Here is a 21,378-nt window from a genome sequence, read left to right as displayed (position 1 = left end):
GGCGACGAGGACGCAGTCCGGCAGGGGGGCGGTCCGGCGAGGGGGGGGCGGTCTGGCGAGGGGCGTCGATGGGGTCGGGGCACGGTTGCCTCGATCCAGATCCAGCGGGGGAGTGGGGAGTGGGGGGAGAGAGTGGTGAGGTTAGGATTGGGGTTGGGGGCTGAGGCCTAAGTAGGCCTAGGGTGTGGTCCGGCCAGCTGGGCCATTCGGCCCAGTGGAGAGGGGCTTTTCATTTTCCTTTTGTTTTCTATTTTGTATTTCCCTTTTCTTTTATTATTTTCTATTTTATTTTAAGTTCCTTCTTATTTCAGTTTTATAAAAATAAACACTAGCACCTAAAATTGTATTTATAAATATACTACTGCCACCTTAATTCTCAACCCAAAATAAAATAGTTTAACATTTTATAAAATTCAACATGCATTTATTTAATTGTTTTAACTACTGTTTTAATTATCTTAGAGCTTTTAAACATTTTATCAAAGTTTGGTTTCTCCACCATAATTACCTATGTATTATTTAGTTCACTTCGAACATTTAAATTTTAATATTTGAAATTCTTTATTGTTTGCTCGATTTTGAATTTGAATTTAAATCGGTTTCGAACTAACGCGAGATAGACAATAGTAATCGAAGCGACATGGCATCATTAGCGAAGGGTTACTGTAGCTTGAATATTCGGGCGTCACAGAACCTTTACGTGACTTGACCACAATGTCATCCATGTATGCTTCCACATTCCGACTGATCTGAGTGAGCAGGCACTTCTGAATCATTCGCATAAATGTGGCTCCGGCGTTCTTCAAGCCGGATGGCATTGTGACATAACAGAAGCACCCGAACGGGATGATAAAAGCTATCTTTATTTCGTCGGGTCCGTACAGACGGATCTGGTGGTACCCGGAGTAGGCATCCAAAAAGGACAAATGCTCGCACCCAGCAGTCGAGTCGACTATCTGATCGATGCAAGCGAGAGGGAAGTGATCTTTCGGGCAGGCCCGATTGATATGCTTGAAATCGATGCACATGTGGAGTGACTCATCTTTCTTTGGGACCATGACAACATTGGCTAACCACTCGGAGTGGTAAATCTCTCGGATAAACTCAGTTGCCAAAAGCCGAGCCACCTCTTCGCCGATTGCTTTTCTTTTCTGGACGGCGGACCGTTGAAGATGCTCTTTGACTGGTTTCACTTTCGAGTCGACTCGCAAACGATGCTCAGCCTGTCCCCTGGGAACACCTGGCATGTCAGAAGGCTTCCATGCAAAGATGTCCCAGTTCTTACGAAGGAACTGGATGAGCGCTTCTTCCTATTTGGAGTCGAGTGTGGTCGAAATGTGGGTCGGAGCTGCATTGGGGTCCGTCGGGTGGATGTGAACAGACTTCATCTCGCCAGACGACTAGAATGCTGAATCCGTGGCTGGCTTCTTGGCTCGCAATAAGGCACTCGGGTCTGCATTTTTTCTGGTATTCTTGCAATTCTGCCACGGCCATCTCGGCATCGGCGATCTTTGAGCCCTTCTGGAAACACTCTTCCGCCTTTTTCCGATTACCAGAGATAGTGATCACTCCTCTGGGACCAGGCATCTTCAGTTTGAGGTACATGTAACAAGGTCGAGCCATGAATTGTGCATAAGCCGGCCTGCCCAGAATTGCATGATATGCACTCTGAAAATCCACGACTTCAAACATCAACTTTTCTTTGCGGTAATTTTTGGCATCACCAAAAACCACGTCGAGTGCAATCTGACCGAGGGACGCAGCCTTCTTGCCTGGGATGACCCCATGGAAACTCATATGGCTTTCACTGAGTCTGGACATCGGAATGCCCATTCCTTTCAACGTTTCTGCATACAGAATGTTCAGGCCACTGCCACCGTCCATCAGGACCTTTGTCAGTCGAGTGCCTTCGACCACCGGGTCGACCACCAGCGCTTGCCTTCCAGGGGTGGCGATGTGCGTTGGATGATCAGACTGGTCGAATGTAATGGCAGTCTGCGACCATTTCAAGTAACTGGGTGTCGCCGGAGCGACCATGTTCACTTCTTTGTTGATGACTTTCAATCGACTCTTGTTTTCAACATCAGCAAAAATCATCAGAGTGGAATTCACGTGAGGATAACCATCATCATCTTCCCCTTCACTCTCAGCCTTGTCTGCCTCCTTCTCCTTTTCCTTGGGCTGTTTCTCTCGGAACTACTGGATCAGGAGCCGACACTGTCGAATGGTATGCTTCGGGTAAATGAAATTACCTTCTTCCTCTTTTTTGGTGTGGATATGGCACGGCAGATCCAACACGTCATTTCCATCCTGATCTTTTACTTTCTTGGAGTTCCACGGCCCTTTAGGCTTCCCCTTGAACTTTCCTTGAACCACAGCCAAGGCCTCACCCGGAGCAGCTGGTTCAGCCTTGCGTTTTTGTTTCCGACTGGAGTTTCTTCCTCCGGCTTCATGGGCGACTGCTTTGTGCTTGCCGCTCCGCAGTCGCTCCTCTTGTTCACCATTGGCATACTTGGTGGCGATTTCCATCATCCGAGTCATAGTCATATTTCCTGTCCGACAGAATTTCAGGTTCAACTCCCGGTACCTGACGCCTTCCTTGAAAGCACAAATTGCCTGATGATCAGACACATCTTCCATCGTGTGGTGCAGGGTGATCCACCTCTGGATATAATCTCTCAAAGTTTCATTCGGTTTCTGGACGCAACACTGTAATTCTGTCAAACCTGCTAGCTGCTTGCAAGTACCCTCAAACGTTCTGACAAACACTCGGGCGAGATCTTCCCAAGTATAGATGCTGCCAGGTGCCAACTGATTCAGCCACGCCCTAGCCGAGCCCTCCAACATCAGAGGAAGGTGTTTCATGGCCACCTCATCATTGCCGCCACCAATCTGGACAGTCACTCGGTAGTCTTCGAGCCAGGTGTCAGGCTTGGACTCTCCGGTGAACTTACTGACTCCAGTCGCCAACCTGAAGTTGGGGGGAATCACTGCAGCTCTGATAGCTCTGTTGAAGCACTCTAGGCCAGAGACATGCACCCTATTGCTGGTTTGCGGGCCTCTGTCATGGCCGTCTCAGTGAGCTCTGTTTCTGTCGACCAAGCCTTGTACGAGAATAGATCTCGCATCAAAGCCTGGCTCCCTGGGGTCGACTGGAATACCTCTTCCGACGCTGTTAGGGCGTCTGTCTTCATGTGGCCGCGACACGTATGACCCACTCCTTGGAGGAGGCGTGGGCACTCGACGGCGACCATCGCGATCGGCTCGACTATCATACTGCTCCTGGTTTCTGTACTGATCACGCCACTCTCCACGTCCCTCACGCCTCGGGGGCGATCTCGGGCTATGGGCCGACTGGACCGTATCTGCGACCACAGATCTGCTATGGATCCTATCTCGCGACTGAGACATGGCCGTATTCTGCTCTCCTGCTGCCCGAAGCAAGGCCCTGATCTGCGCCAGACCTCGGCCAACTTCTGACTGGGAAGGTTGAATCGACTCTGCTATCCGGGCAGCAGCTGCTAGGTTTTGGATCGGTGTCCGGTATACCTGAGCTGGAGGTGGAAAAAGTTGGCGTCGGCTAGACTCAGGAGCACGTTGACGAGCGCGATCGTCGAGTGCGCGTTGTAGGTTCTCCAGCCGAGTGCGCTCAGCTAGATTGGCCAAGCGAGCCTGTTCCAAGGCCTAGGCCTCGGGCGTTTCTCCAACTATAGGAGTATGCAGGGCATCCATGTTTCGGCGACGAAGTTCTTCTCTCTGCTACGAGGAGAGAGGCTCAGGGCGGTACTCCTCGTGAGCGCCCGACGGATCGTCGTTCCCGTCACCCCCGTCTTCACGATCGAAGCCAGGAGGACCGCGTGGTCCATTGACCATCAGGACTTCCGCTGCCGAGTCATTGCTGCCGCACTCGGATGCAGTCTCTACGGAGCCAGTCGACAGATCGAATAGGCCGTAGAGAGACTCGTCGAGCTCGAGCACCGCGACTTGAGGGGTGGCCTACTGGCGGGCCATCGCATGCTTCACCCACCGTTGAATCCTTGACCGACCGGTGCGCTTGCTCCGGTGGGTCGCAGGGAGGGGGAAAGCCGTTGGAGTCGACTGGTACTGGGTCGACGGTTGCCACAGGAGGACGCCGCGGATGCACGCGTGAAAGTGCGTCGCCCCGCGGGCGGGGAGCGCGTCGACGTCGAGTGGTGCCTCCTGAAGCCAAGCGGAGTCGTCGACGACAAACACGAGGGCACCGGGACGGATCTCGCGGCCCTCAGCCAAACCTCCGCCTGGAACTGATGATGGGGATCGGAAAAATTGCAACTTCTCCAATAAGTCGCTAAGACACCTGCCCCACGATGGGCGCCAACTATCGTGGATCTAAGACTGACAGTAGAATGGGGGGTAGGTATGAGGAGGCAAGATCCTAGCTATGGAGTAGTTGTACACACAAGTTTTACGAGTTCAGGCCCTTCTCGGAGGAAGTAACAACCCTATGTCTCGGTGCCCTGAGGCGGTCGACTGGATTATATGTGTGTGTGAGTTTACAAAAGTGTGAACCCTTGTCCCAGAGGAGGGAGGTGGCTTATATAGAGTGCGCCAGGACCCCAGCTCCCCTCCGTTACACAGGGTTCAATGCTCATAAAGGAAAGGCGTTACTGGTAACGTCTACAGTAAAATGTCATAAATGCTCATAATGCTATGGTTTAAATCCTAACCGTTGCAGAGTGGAGGGTTCCTCATCTTCTGGTGGTCGAGTGTCTTCAAGGTGGTCGAGTGAGCGCATCTCCACGGTCGAGTGGATGATGATTTCTCTTCAACTGCTTCTGATTCTTTGTAAAGATGTCTTTGGAGAGGGTATGCTGGAGAGGTCCATGACCCTACCCTAGATACATAACTTCGTCAGTCGGCGTTGTGGCTGGGCCACAGCAGCCAGCAGCGCCCGCCCGGCCCTAGATCGCCTCCCGACCTAATCGCATGACTTCACGTCATCTCGGTTTGATAACCCTCCCCTGCTTCACACCTGCTGGCACAACAGGCTTGATGCAAAAAGGAACATGGTGCCCGTGCGGTCAAAAGAAGTATCGTGTCAACTTTGTTGCATCCAAATCTAATAGTATGGGTCAAAGAAACAACTTGGTGAATGGAAAGTCACACTTAACCCTGCCTGACCCTGATTTGCACCCGGTGGAAAACATTTTTTTTCTGGCATTGCCAACAAAAAATAGTCTAAAGAGTTTACCACATGCAAATTTTGTTTTTTAGTCACCCAACTAGCTTTATCACCGCTTGCAAAAAAAACTAGATTCATTACATAAAGTTTGCAGAATACAAGTTATATGGGGTCGGTTGCGGGCAAAAGAACATTTTTTTCAAATTCAATTTTTTCGAAATCCAAAATAAATGAAAACAGGAAAAAAATAAAAAAGGAAAAACGAAAGGAAAAAACCCGGGAAGCTCTGCCCCACAAAGGCCGGACCAAAGTGTGCACGTGTGGGGGGATCAACTTTTTTCCAGATTTTTCCCCATGTTTTCTGTTTTGTTTTTTGCTTTATTTTTAACTTTTGTTTATACTTCCAAATATTCCCAATAAATATATTACAAAAAACACTTTACATAAAAAATTGTTTGAAAAAAATATGTTAACTAAGCATTTGAAAAATGTGAAATGTGTATAGAGAAAATATTTCTCATGTATGCGAATACAAAAAAAGAGACAATTTGTATGAAAAAACTAGATAATGTATTTAAAAATGTAATCATGCATTTGGAAAAAATGTTTAAAAGTATTTAAAAAATGCTAAACTATTAAAAATGTGAATCTTGCATTTGAATTTTTTGTTACAAGCATTTGAAAAAAGTTCAATGTGTATAGAAAAAATATTGGCCATGTATTAAAAATTGTTAATATTTTATTTTAAAAATGTTAATCAAGCATTTGAAAATACTAAAATGTGTATACAAAAAAATGTTGACCATGTATTAAAAATTATTAGTCTTGTATTTGAAAAATGCTTAAAATATGAATAGAAAAAATGTTGGCCATGTATTAAAAATTTGAAAATTATGTTCGAAAATTTTAAACTTGTATTAAAAAATGTTCTTGACTTATACGGAAAATGTAGAATGAAAACCAAAAAAAACAAAGGAAAACAAAAAAAAGAAAAAGAAACAAAGGAAACCAAAGAAAAATATGGATAGCTTCCTTCAAAAAGATTCCACTTGCTCGGTGAATGTCTTCCTAGAAGATATAAAAAGATTAAAATAAACAAAGAAAACCAAAGAAACCAGTGCAAAAAGAATGAAAAATAGTGAGAACTGATAAAAAATGAAAAACAAAAAACCATTGAAAACCAAGAGATAAACAAAAATCAAAGGAAAAGAAGGAAAATGAGAAAGAAAACACAAAACGATAAAAACCATGAAAGAAACAAAGAGAAACGAAAGAAAATGAAAGACAAAACCAAAAAAAAATGAAGTATAATGACAAAAAACCAAAGAAACCAGAGAAGAAATATAGAAATCAAACAAAAAACGAGCACAACAGCAACATACCAATGAACGAATGAACGAGTAACACACTATTGCCATACCCGTGTGCACTGCAGGAAAGCTTCAGGCGAGACGCATGCTACTCTTGCTATAAGTGAGACATAGAATTCACGCTCTATGACACCCGTAGGCGTCCAAATATGGGGGAGCAACTAGTTAACGAGCGCTTCTTTGGCAGCCTCGCAACGATCAGCACCACTTCGCGCGCTCTCAGCCATTCGCCACGTGTCGCGCTTTGGACACTCCCTTCGAATTTTGTTTTTTTATTTTTCCGCACGTGTTTTTGGTCTTTTAAATGGTTTTTTTCCTGTTTTTTTCGACGTTTTGGTTTTTCTCCGGTCTTTCTTAGCTTTTCGATCAAAAAAAATTTGCGCAAAAAAACGCGTTTTTTTTTCTTTCGCGAAAGTCACGGTTTTTCTTCCGCGAGAGGCACGGTTATGCTTTAGCAAGAGTCACGGCCGTGTCTTTCGGAAACGAAAAAAAAACGTATTTTCTGTTTTTTTTCTTTCGCGAGAGTCACGATTTTGCTTCCGCGAGAGGCACGATTGTGCTTTCGCGAGAGTCACCGCCGTGTCTCTCGGAAAGGGAAAAACAAAACGCGTTTTTCTGTTTTTTTGTTTTGTGAGGGTCACGGTTTTGCTTCCGCGAGAGGCACGGTTGTGCTTATGCGAAAGTCACGGCCGTGCCTCTCGGAAAGGGAAAAAATACGCATTTTCTGTTTTTTTTCTTTCGCGAGAGTCACGGTTTTACTTTCGCGAGAGGCACGGTTATGCTTTCGCAAGAGTCACGGCCGTGCCTATCGAAAACGAAAAAAAATGTGTTTTCTGTTTTTTTTCCTTTCACGAGAGTCACGGTTTTGCTTCCATGAGAGGCACGGTTGTGATTTCGCGAGAGGCACGGGTGTGCCTCTTTCGGAAAGGGAAAAAACCGTGCTTCCGGTTCGGTTTTTTCGCCCGGTTTTTTTCATCCGGTTTTTTTCGTGAAAAAAAAGTTCGTCAAAACCTATCAACATGGGATCTAGTTTTGAAAATTTCGACGTGAGGAATCCAATAATGAAAATGGTTCGAGATTTGGATGCACGGTTTAAGAGATAAAACGTTTTGAATAAACGGATCTACGAAAAAAGGGAAAACTCCCAGGTTGCGACAAGTGGCGCGCTGTATGTGCGCTACTTGTCGCGACCCGGAAAAGTGAAGTGTTTTTTGCAACGAGTACTTCTTAATTAGTGATTTCGCAAATATGGAGGTAACCCCTGAAGGCAAGCGCAAATGGGCCGGCCCAATCTAGCGAGCTCACGCAAACATTTTTTTTCTAATTTGTGAAAGGGTTGCTCGTCTAGAGGCAGCAGAGCAAGGGGAAGCAACTAGTTAACGAGCGCTCCTTTGGGAGCCTCGCAACGATCAGCGTCACTTGGTGCGCTCTCAGTCATTCGTCATGTGTTGTGCTCTGGACGTTCCCTCCAGATTTTGTTTTTATTTTATTTTTCTGCACGCGTTTTCGGATTTTTAAACGGTTTTTCCTGGGTTTTTTCGACGTTTTGGTTTTCTCCCGGTCTTCCTTAGCTTTTCGATCAAAAAAATCGAAATATTTTTGTCATGATTTTTTTTCACAAGAGGCACGGTTGTGCTTTCACGAGAGTCACGACCGTGCCTTTCAGAAACTAAAAAAAAACGCGTTTTCTATTTTTTTTCTTTCGCGAGAGTCATGGTTTTACTTCCGCGAGAGGCACGGTTATGCTTTCGCGAGAGTCACGTCCGTGCCTCTTGGAAAGGGAAAAACAAAACGCGTTTTCTGTTTTTTTCGCGAGAGTCACGGTTTTGCTTCCGCGAGAGGCACGACTGTGCTTTCGTGAGAGTCACGGCCGTGCCTCTCAGAAAGGGAAAAAAATACGCGTTTTTTGTTTTTTTTTCTTTCGCGAGAGTCACGGTTTTGCTTCCGCAAGAGGCACGATTGTGCTTTCGCGAGAGTCACGGTCGTGCCTCTCAGAAACGAAAAAAAAACGCGTTTTCTGTTTTTTTCTTCTTCCACAAGAGTCACGGTTTTGCTTCCACAAGAGGCACGGGTGTGATTTCGCGAGAGGCACGGACGTGCCTCTTTCGGAAAGGGAAAAAAAACCGTGCTCCCGGTTTGGTTTTTTCGCCAGGTTTTTTATTCGGTTTTTTCATGAAAAAAAAGTTCGTCAAAATCTATCAACATAGGATCTAGTTTTAAAAATCTCGACGCGAGGAATCCAATGATGAAAACGGTTCGAGATTTGGATGCACGGTTTAAAAGATAAAACATTTTGAATAAACAGATCTACGAAAAAAAGAAAAACTTCCATGTTACGATAAGTAACGCGCTGCATGTGCGACATTTGTCGCAATCTGAGAAAGTGAAGTGTTCTTTACAACGAATGCTTCTTAATTAGTGATTTCGAGAGGAAGGGCCTAGGGCACGGGTGCACGGCAGGCCGGTAGCACCCAACCAACAGGGCTATAGGTGACAGTAGCAGGTCGGCCCATTATAGAGTGCGTAGGTTCGCTCGGCTTGTAGCGGTCGCTGTAGGTCCGGTCTACTACATTTTTTCCTTTTTGTTTTCTTTTGTTATTTCTTTCGTTTTATATGTTTTTCATCGGTTTTTTTTGTTTTTCTGTCTTTTATTTTGCTTTGGTTTTCTTATAGTTTACTCATTGGTTTTTGGTTTTTTCTTTGTTTGTTTCTGTCATGTTTTTTTTTTGTTTTCTTCGGCTTTATTCTTTTTATATGTAGTGATTCTAACTGGTAGTTTAATTGGGTATTTGAGCAGTTGAATGGGCCAAATTAATCAGATGATCATATTCGGATAATCCACAAAAATACCAAGTAATCCGCATCGCCGCTAATATATACTATTATTAATACCATATCCATCGCCTATCCAGCTGTCCAAAATCTGTATCTGCATCCATTTCCAGTATATTCATGCACGTACATGCATATCCTTAAAAACGGATATGAACGCGGATTCGAAACAAAAATTGTCATTGATATCATTTTCATCTTTTAACCGAGGGCGTCCACTAAGGCGAAATCACTAATTAAGAAGTACTCATTTCAAAGATCACTTCGCCCTTTTCAGGTTGTAATAAGTGGTGCACTGCATGCGCGTCACTTGTCGCAACCTGGAAGTTTTCTCTTTTTTCATAGATCCATTTATTCAAAATATTTTATCTCTTTAATCATGTGTTCAAATCTTGAACCGTTTTCACCGCACGTCAAGATATTCAAAATATATCTCATGTTGATAGGTTATGACGAACTTTTCTTTTCACGAAAAAATCAGACGAAAAAATCAGGCAAAAAACTGAGCCTTTTGCGAAAAAAAAGAAAACATATTTTTTTTTTGTTTCGAGAAGCCCGATTATGCCTCTATCGGAAGCAAAACCGTGCCTCTTGCCAAAAAAGAAAAACATATATTTTTTTGTTTTCGAGAGGCCGTGCCTCTCATGAAAGCAAAATGCGCCTTTCGCGGAAACAAAAAGAAAGAAAACACACACCTCTCACAGAAGGAAAAAACACGTTTTTCCCGTTTACGAGAGGCACGGCCGTGCCTCTTGCGGAGGCAAAACCGTGACTCTCACGGAAGCAAAAAAATATTTTTTTTGCGCAATATTATTTTTTATCAAAAAACTAAGAAAGACCGGTGAAAAACCAAAAAGCCAAAAAACACTGAAAAAACAATCTAAAAAGTCGAAAACAGTGCAAAGAAATAAAAGAAATATAAAAGGAGCAATCAGAGCGCAACACGTGACGACGGCTGAGAGTGCCCCAAATGACCCTTAGGGAGGCTGTGAACGAGTGCTCGTCAGCTAGTTGCTCTCTTAGAGGATCTACAACCGGACCTCTCAAACCCGCCTCATACGCTCGGGCGGGCCGACCTGTCACTGCCCGGTCACGATTTTTTGACCCAGGCGGGCCTCTGAAATAGCCCTCAAACGCCCGGGCTGACCGGCACCCTCCATATCCAGCCCAAATATGGAGCGGATATGTGTTAGGGAACGTAGTAATTTCAAAAAAATTCCTACGCACAAGCAAGATAATGATGATGCATAGCAACGAGAAAGGAGAGTGTTGTCTACGTACCCTCGTAGACCGAAAGCGAAAGTGTTAGCACAACGCGGTTGATGTAGTCGTACGTCTTCACGGCCCGACCGATCAAGCACCGAAACTACGGCACCTCCGAGTTCTAGCACACGTTCAGCTCGATGACGATCCCCGGACTCCGATCCAGCAGAATGTCGGGGAAGAGTTCCGCCAGCACGACGGTGTGGTGAAGTTCTTGATGTTCTACCGTCACAGGGCTTCGCCTAAGCACCGCTACAATATTATCGAGAATTATGGTGGAGGGGGGCACCGCACATGGCTAAGAGATCAATGATCAATTGTTGTGTCTATGGGGTGCCCCCTGCCCCCGTATATAAAGGAGCAAGGAGGGGGGCAGCCAGCCTAGGAGGAGGGCGCGCCAAGGGGGGGTCCTACTCCCACCGGGAGTAGGACTCCTCCTTCCCTTGTTGGAGTAGGAGAGAAGGAAAGAGGGGGAGAGGAACAAGGAAAAGGGGGCTGCACCCCTTGTCCAATTCGGACCAGAGGGGGGGGGCGCGCCTCCTTCCTTTTGGCCTCTCCCCTCGATTCTCGTATGGCCCAATAAGGCCCATATACTCCCCGGCGAATTCCCGTAACTCTCCGGTACTCCAAAAAATACCTGAATCACTCGGAACCTTTCCGATGTCCGAATATAGTCGTCCAATATATCGATATTTACGTCTCGACCATTTCGAGACTCCTCGTCATGTCCCCGATCTCATCCGGGACTCCGAACCCTTCGGTACATCAAAACTCATAAACTTATAATATAACTGTCATCGAAACCTTAAGCGTGCGGATCCTACGGGTTCGAGAACAATGTAGACATGACCGAGACACGTCTCCGGTCAATAACCAATAGCGGAACCTGGATGCTCATATTGGCTCCCACATATTCTACGAAGATCTTTATCGGTCAAACCGCATAACAACATACGTTGTTCCCTTTGTCATCGGTATGTTACTTGCCTGAGATTCGATCGTCGGTATCTCAATACCTAGTTCAATCTCGTTACCGGCAAGTCTCTTTACTTGTTCCGTAACACATCATCCCGCAACTAACTCATTAGTTGCAATGCTTGCAAGGCTTTAAGTGATGTGCATTACCGAGAGGGCCCAGAGATACCTCTCTCACAATCGGAGTGACAAATCCTAATCTCGAAATACGCCAACCCAACAAGTACCTTTGGAGACACCTGTAGAGCACCTTTATAATCACCCAGTTACGTTGTGACGTTTGGTAGCACACAAAGTGTTCCTCCGGTAAACGGGAGTTGCATAATCTCATAGTCATAGGAACATGTATAAGTCATGAAGAAAGCAATAACAACAAACTAAATGATCAAGTGCTAAGCTAACGGAATGGGTCAAGTCAATCACATCATTCTCCTAATGATGTGATCCCGTTAATCAAATGTCAACTCATGTCTATGGTTAGGAAACATAACCATCTTTGATCAACGAGCTAGTCAAGTAGAGGCATATTAGTGACACTCTGTTTGTCTATGTATTCACACATGTATTATGTTTCCGGTTAATACAATTCTAGCATGAATAATAAACATTTATCATGATATAAGGAAATAAATAATAACTTTATTATTGCCTCTAGGGCATATTCCCTTCAGTCTTCCACTTGCACTAGAGTCAGTAATCTAGTTCACATTGCCATGTGATTTAATAACAATAGTTCACATCACCATGTGATTAACACCCATAGTTCACATCGACATGTGACCAACACCCAAAGGATTTACTAGAGTCAATAATCTAGTTTACATTGCTATGTGATTAACACCCAAAGAGTACTAAGGTGTGATCATGTTTTGCTTGTGAGAGAAGTTTAGTCAACGGGTCTGCCACATTCAGATCCGTAAGTATTTTGCAAATTTCTATGTCAACAATGCTCTGCACTAAGCTACTCTAGCTAATTGCTCCCACTTTCAGTATGTATCCAGATTGAGATTTTGAGTCATCTGGACCAGTGTCAAAACTTGCATCGACGTAACCTTTTACGATGAACCTTTTGTCACCTCCATAATCGAGAAACATATCCTTATTCCACTAAGGATAATTTTGACCAATGTTCAGTGATCTACTCTTAGATCACTATTGTACTCCCTTTGCCAAACACAGGGTAGGGTATACAATAGGTCTGGTACACAGCATGGCATACTTTATAGAACCTATGGATGAGGCATAGGGAATGACTTTCATTCTCTCTCTATCTTCTGCCGTGGTCGGGTTTTGAGTCTTACTCAACTTCACACCTTGTAACAAAGGCAAGAACTCCTTCTTTGACTGTTCCATTCTGAACTACTTCAAAATCTTGTCAAGGTATGTATTCATTGAAAAACTTATCAAGCGGCTTGATCTATCTCTATAGATCTTGATGCTCAATATGTAAGCAGCTTCACCGAGGTCTTTCTTTGAAAAACTCCTTTCAAACATTCCTTTATGCTTTGCAGAATAATTCTACATTATCTCCGATCAATAATATGTCATTCACATATACTTATCATAAATGTTGTAGTGCTCCCACTCACTTTCTTGTAAATACAGGCTTCACTACAAGTCTGTATAAAACTATATGCTTTGATCAACTTATCAAAGCTATATTCCAACTCCAAGATGCTTGCACCAGTCCATAGATGGATCGCCAGAGCTTGCATATTTTGTTAGTACCTTTAGGATTGACAAAACCTTCTGGTTGCATCATATACAACTCTTCTTTAATAAATCCATTAAAGAATGCAGTTTTATTTATCCATTTGCCAGATTTCATAAAATGCGGCAATTGCTAACATGATTTGGACAAACTTAAGCATAGGTACGAGTGAGAAACTCTCATCGTAGTCAACACTTTGAACTTGTCGAAAACCTTTTTACGGCAATTCTAGTTTTGTAGATAGTAATACTACTATCAGCGTCCGTCTTCCTCTTGAAGATCCATTTAATCTCAATGGCTCGCTGATCAATGGGCAAGTCAATCAAAGTCCATACTTTGTTCTCATACATGGATCTCATCTCAGATTTCATGGCCTCAAGCCATTTCGTGGAACCTGGGTTCATCATCGCTTCCTCATAGTTCGTAGGCTCGTCATGGTCAAGTAACATGACCTCCAGAACAGGATTACCGTACCACTCTGGTGCGGATCTCACTCTGGTTTACCTACAAGGTTCGGTAGTAACTTGATCTGAAGTTACATGATCATCATCATTAGCTTCCTCACTAATTGGTGTAGTAGTCACAGGAACAGATTTCTGTGATGAACTACTTTCCAATAAAGGAGCAGGTACAGTTACCTCATCAAGTTCTACTTTCCTCCCACTCACTTCTTTCGAGAGAAACTCCTTCTCTAGAAAGGATCCATTCTCAGCAATGAATAACTTACCTTCGGATCTGTGATAGAAGGTGTACCCAACATTTTCTTTTGGGTATCCTATGAAGATTTACTTCTCTGATTTGGGTTCGAGCTTATCATGTTGAAACCTTTTCACATAAGCATCGCAGTCCCAAACTTTAAGAAACGACAGCTTAGGTTTCTCACCAAACCACAGTTCATACGGTGTCGTCTTAACGGATTTAGATGGTGCCCTATTTAACGTGAATGTAGCTATCTCTAATGCATAACCCCAAAACGATAGTGCTAATCGGTAAGAGACATCATAGATCGCACCATATCTAATAAAGCACGGTTACGACGTTCGGACACACCATTACACTATGGTGTTCCAGGTGGTGTGAGTAGTGAAACTATTTCACATTGTTTTAACTGAAGGCCAAACTCGTAACTCAAATATTTTACTTCTGCGATCATATCGTAGAAACTTTTATTTTTTGTTATGATGATTCTCCACTTTACTCTGAAATTCTTTGAACTTTTCAAATATTTCAGACTTGTGTTTCATCAAGTAGATATACTCATATCTGCTCAAATCATCTGTGAAGATCAGAAAATAATGATACCTGTCGCGAGCCTCAATATTCATCGGACCACATACATCAGTAAGTATGATTTCCAACAAATCTGTTGCTCGCTCCATTGTTTCGGAGAACGGAGTCTTAGTCATCTTGCCCATGAGGCATGGTTCGCAAGCATCAACTAATTCATAATCAAGTGATTCCAAAATCCCATCAGCATGGATTTTCTTCATGCGCTTTACACCAATATGACCTAAATGGTCGTGCCACAAATAAGTTGCACTATCATTATTAACTTTGCATCTTTTGGCTTCAATATTATGAAAATGTGTATCACCACGATCGAGATCCAACAAACCATTTTCATTGGGTGTATGACCATAGAAGGTTTTATTCATGTAAACAGAACAACAATTATTCTCTAACTTACATGAATAACTGTATTGCAATAAACATGATCCAATCATATTTATGCTCAACGCAAACACCAAATAACATTTATTTAGGTTCAACACTAATCCCAAAAGTATAGGGAGTGTGCGATGATGATCATATCAATCTTGGAACCACTTCCAACACACATCGTCACTTCACCCTTAACTAGTCTCTGTTTATTTTGCAACTCCCACTTCGAGTTACTACTCTTAGCAACTGAACCAGTATCAAATACCGAGGGGTTGCTATAAACACTAGTAAAGTACACATAAATAACATGTATATCAAATATAGCTTTGTTCACTTTGCCATCCTTCTTATCCACCAAATACTTGTGGTAGTTCCGCTTCTAGTGACCAGTTTCTTTGCAGTAGAAGCACTTAGTCTCGGGCTTAGGTCCAGACTTGGGTTTCTTCACTTGAGCAGCGACTTGTTTGCCGTTCTTCTTGAAGTTCCCCTTCTTTCCTTTGCCCTTTCTCTTGAAACTAGTGGTCTTGTCAACCATCAACACTTGATGTTTTTTTTGATTTATACCTTTGCCAATTTTTACATCACGAAGAGCTTGGGAATCGTTTCCGTTATCCCTTGCATATTATAGTTCATCACGAAGTTCTACTAACTTGGTGATGGTGACTAGAGAATTCTGTCAATCACTATTTTATCTGGAAGATTAACTCCCTCTTGATTCAAGCGGTTGTAGTACCCATACAATTTGAGCATATGCTCACTGCTTGAGCTATTATCCTCCATCTTTTAGCTATAGAACTTGTTGGAGACTTCATATCTCTCAACTCGGGTATTTACTTGAAATATTAACTTCAACTCCTGAAACATCTCATATGGTCCATGACGTTCAAAACGTCTTTGAAGTCCCGATTCTAAGCTGTTAAGCATGGTGCACTAAAATATCAAGTAGTCATCATATTGAGCTAGCCAAACATTCATAACATCTGTATCTGCTCCTGCAATAGGTCTATCACCTAGCGGTGCATCAAGAACATAATTCTTCTGTGCAGCAATGAGGATAAACCTCAGATCACGGATCCAATCCGCATCATTGCTACTAACATCTTTCAACTTAGTTTTTCTCTAGGAACATATCAAAAATAAAATAGGGGAGCTAAACGCGAGCTATTGATCTACAACATAGATATGCTAATACTACCAGGACTAAGTTCATGATAAATTAAAGTTCAATTAATCATATTACTTAAGAACTCCCACTTAGATAGACATCCCTCTAATCCTCTAAGTGATCACATGATCCAAATCAACTAAACCATGTTCGATCATCACGTGAGATGGAGTAGTTTCAATGGTGAACATCACTATGTTGATCATATCTACTATATGATTCACGCTCGACCTTTCGGTCTCCATGTTCCGAGGCCATATCTGTTATATGCTAGGCTCGTCAAGTTTAACCTGAGTATTCCGCGTGTGCAACTGTTTTGCACCCGTTGTATTTGAACGTAGAGCCTATCACACCCGATCATCACGTGGTGTCTCAGCACGAAAAACTTTCGCAACGGTGCATACTCAGGGAGAACACTTATACTTTGATAATTTAGTGAGGGATCATCTTATAATGCTACCGTCAATCAAAGCAAGATAAGATGCATAAACGATAAACATCACATGCAATCAATATAAGTGATATGATATGGCCATCATCATCTTGTACTTGTGATCTCCATCTTCGAAGTACCGTCATGATCACCCTCATCACCGGCGCGACACCTTGATCTCCATCGTAGTCGTCTCGCCAATCTTATGCTTCCACGATTATCACTACCGCTTAGTGATAAAGTAAAGCATTACAGCGCGATTGCATTGCACACAATAAAGCGACAACCATATGGCTCCTGCCAGTTGCCGATAACTCGGTTACAAAACATGATCATCTCATACAATAAAATTTAGCATCATGTCTTGACCATATCACATCACAACATGCCCTGCAAAAACAAGTTAGACGTCCTCTACTTTGTTGTTGCAAGTTTTACGTGGCTGCTATGGGCTTAGCAAGAACCGTTCTTACCTACGCATCGAAACCAAAACGATAGTTTGTCAAGTTGGTGCTGTTTTAACCTTCGCAAGGACCGGGCATAGCCACACTTGGTTCAACTAAAGTTGGAGAAACTGACACCCGCCAGCCACCTGTGTGCAAAGCACGTCGGTAGAACCAGTCTCGCGTAAGCGTACGCGTAATGTCGGTCCGGGCCGCTTCATCCAACAATACCGCCGAACCAAAGTATGACATGCTGGTAAGCAGTATGACTTATATCGCCCATAACTCACTTGTATTCTACTCGTGCACAACATCAACGCATAAAACCTAGCTCGGATGCCACTGTTGGGGAACGTAGTAATTTCAAAAAAATTCCTACGCACATGCAAGATAATGGTGATGCATAACAACGAGAGAGGAGAGTGTTGTCTACGTACCCTCGTAGACCGAAAGCGGAAGCGTTAGCACAATGCGGTTGATGTAGTCGTACGTCTTCACGGCCCGACCGATCAAGCACCGAAACTACGGCACCTCCGAGTTCTAGCACACGTTCAGCTCGATGACGATCCCCGGACTCCGATCCAGCAGAATGTCGGGGAAGAGTTCCGTCAGCACGACGGTGTGGTGAAGTTCTTGATGTTCTACCGTCGCAGGGTTTCGCCTAAGCACCGCTACAATATTATCGAGGATTATGGTGGAGGGAGGCACCGCACACGGCTAAGAGATCAATGATCAATTGTTGTGTCTATGGGGTGCCCCCTGCCCCCGTATATAAAGGAGCAAGGGGGAAGGCGGCCGGCCTAGGAGGAGGGCGCGCCAATGGGGGGAGTCCTACTCCCACCGGGAGTAGGACTCCTCCTTTCCTTGTTGGAGTAGGAGAGAAGAAAAGAGGGGGAGAGGAACAAGGAAAAGGGGGCTGCACCCCTTGTCCAATTCGGACCAGAGGGGGGCGCGCGCCTCCTTCCTTTTGGTCTCTCCCCTCTATTCCCGTATGGCCCAATAAGGCCCATATACTCCCCGGCGAATTCCCGTAATTCTCCGGTACTCCGAAAAATACCCGAATCACTCGGAACCTTTCCGATGTCTGAATATAGTCGTTCAATATATCGATATTTACGTCTCGACCATTTCGAGACTCCTCGTCATGTCCCCGATCTCATCCGGGACTCCGAACTCCTTCGGTACATCAAAACTCATAAACTTATAATATAACTGTCATCGAAACCTTAAGCGTGCGGATCCTACGGGTTCGAGAACAATGTAGACATGACCGAGACACGTCTCCGGTCAATAACCAATAGCGGAACCTGGATGCTCATATTGGCTCCCACATATTCTACGAAGATCTTTATCGGTCAAACCGCATAACAACATACGTTGTTCCCTTTGTCATCGGTATGTTACTTGCCCGAGATTCGATCGTCGGTATCTCAATACCTAGTTCAATCTCGTTACCGGTAAGTCTCTTTACTCGTTCCATAACACATCATCCCGCAACTAACTCATTAGTTGCAATGCTTGCAAGTCTTTAAGTGATGTGCATTATCGAGAGGGCCCAGAGATACCTCTTCGACAATCGGAGTGATAAATCCTAATCTCGAAATACGCCAACCCAACAAGTACCTTTGTAGACACCTGTAGAGCACCTTTATAATCACCCAGTTACGTTGTGACGTTTGGTAGCACACAAAGTGTTCCTCCGGTAAACGGGAGTTGCATAATAGTCATAGGAACATGTATAAGTCATGAAGAAAGCAATAACAACAAACTAAACGATCAAGTGCTAAGCTAACGGAATGGGTCAAGTCAATCACATCATTCTCCTAATGATGTGATCCCGTTAATCAAATGACAACTCATGTCTATGGTTAGGAAATATAACCATCTTTGATCAGCGAGCTAGTCAAGTAGAGGCATACTAGTGACACTCTGTTTGTCTATGTATTCACACATGTATTATGTTTCCGGTTAATACAATTCTAGCATGAATAATAAACATTTATCATGATATAAGGAAATAAATAATAACTTTATTATTGCCTCTAGGGCATATTTCCTTCAATATGGGGGCGCCCGGGCACGCCGCCACGTCGGCCTGACGACATGGCCGCACACGGAAACACCCGGAAACCCGGCGGGTCGCCACGGTGTGAACGCCGCGTGGCGCCGCTCCGGCTCGCCACCCAAGACGAAATCCGGCTATTTACGCCGGCCGGCGTCCCGCAACCCTAACACACACACACCCTCTCCGCGCCGCCAGTCAGAGCCCATCCACCTACCCCCTCTCCCGCTCCGGCGCTCTGCCCATGCTCTGGCACTCCGTCATGGTCCGGAGCAAGATCACCTACTATGCCATGCTGACGCCGGAGCGCCGCTACGAGATCCAGCAGCAGATCCGGACGAGGGAAGCCGTGCACGTCGCCCGCATCGCTGCCTAGCTGTCTCTGGACTCGCCGGAGCCGGAGGAGGAGGATGAGCAGCCAGGGGAAGAGGAGGAGGAGGAGATGGCTTCAATGGAGGTGGAGGAGGCGGAGGAGCTGGACCAACAGGTGCCGCCCTTCAACATGGATTAGGCGGAGGCTGAGTTCGCCGTTGCCCAGTCCGACGAGATGGCCGAGCAGTAGGCCATCCTGGAGTCCATTCAGGATGAGGCCTCTGGCGGGAGCAGGCGGAGTCCGACGCGCTTTTCGCCGAGTTCGACACGGAGATAGAGGCGGAGAAGGCCAGAGCAGAGCAGCCGGAGGAGCCGGAGCTGCAGCTGCCGCCCATGCTGTCGGAGCCGAGCATGAAGATCGTCGTGATCTCCGTCGAGGAATAGCTAGGATCGACGTTGTACGTAGGTTCTGCATGTCTTTATATGGATAAGAATCGAGTATAAGATGTTCAGATGCAACGAATAAAATTTAAGGTGTGTCTGGTCATTGCGCGCGGATCATCACCAGTCCACCGCGTCGTAACGACCGACGTCACGCAGGCCCGGCCCGTCTTGTGCTCGTCAAAGACCAGCGACGACCAGCGTAGCAGCAACGTGCGTGCTCTGGAGTCTTGAGGCACACGCGCGCGCAGCGAGCGTACGTGACCTTCCTTCCTTCCTTGCCTCGCGCTCGTTAAGCACGGGTCAAAACAGTCCCTTTACTAATCCCAGCACACAACGCACACACGCAAACGCCGTACGACCACTTTTCTGCAGGCTGGATGTTACGACTCCGGCATATTTTATAACGACGGGTTGCCATTACAGAACGCTGCGGGTCGTCGATAGATACCGTCTGCCCCGCTGACCCCGGTATGCATGCATGTCAGCTATAAACACCACGTACGTCGTGTATATTATGCCTTTTGTAAAAATACGAATTGATTCATCTTATTACATTATCTCTCTGGAATATGCATACCTATCTTAATTAGCGTGCAACGCAAAGGCTAGTCTTTTTCTTTCCCCAACTGAACACAGTTTCCCCTTTATAGCAACTCATAGATTCCATTCTTTCCACGAATTCTTTTGAATTTACTGTTCATCCAGGCTCAGATGAGCTGGAGCTCAAAAGGGTACTTCCTCACAAAGATTCATATTTTTGAATTGTATAATATTCAAACATCTAGAAACCTCATGTCTCGCAAAAAAAAAGAGTAGAAACCTCATGATTTTCTCGTTATGCATAGGCCTCGCAATTGGAACAACTATAGATCCGCTATAGTATTTTATTTCAAGATCACAAATCAGAACTGCATGTTAATTATGTTATTAACACCATTTATGTATTTGCCAATGTTTGAAAAATATGGCTAGTTGCCTAGTTCGATGTACTCATGCAATCGTCCTTGCAAGTTTAACAAACTCGGTCAATTTCATTTCAAATTCATAGAATTCTGGTCCGCGAAATTTCAGTAACCACATGGCCGGGTTCGAATCCCCCCACTCAAGCCACTTGGGTTCAAATCTCTCCACCTGCCTAACAATAAAAGTTAAGAGAGGGAACTCCCCCCTTAACCTCATTTTTTTGTCGGTAATCCCTCAAAAAACATGGTTAGCGGATTCACTAGCCTCATCTAGATTTCCCCAATCCGATAAAATAAACCTTGAATGAAAATAATCATGACACTTACAACTATATTGTCGGATGATCGTGGTTCGGTCTAGCTCACCATGAAGCACAAACTTACTGCATTGATGCGGCTATAATGCAACCAATCATGCTAACTACAAAACTAAAAAGTGCATCTTCAATGAGTAACAACCCTCCATTATGTATCTTGTCTAAACTATTCAGTAGGAGGCTCGATTTATGGGCTAACCCCTTCATCTTGTTCTGCTCCTGCACTTGCAGTCGCGCTGTTGCGAGTTACATCTTGTAATTGATAA

The sequence above is a fragment of the Triticum dicoccoides genome, chromosome 3A, assembly GCF_002162155.2.
Source record: "Triticum dicoccoides isolate Atlit2015 ecotype Zavitan chromosome 3A, WEW_v2.0, whole genome shotgun sequence".
Lineage (NCBI taxonomy): Eukaryota > Viridiplantae > Streptophyta > Magnoliopsida > Poales > Poaceae > Triticum > Triticum dicoccoides.
Note: the sequence above shows the minus strand (reverse complement) of the source record.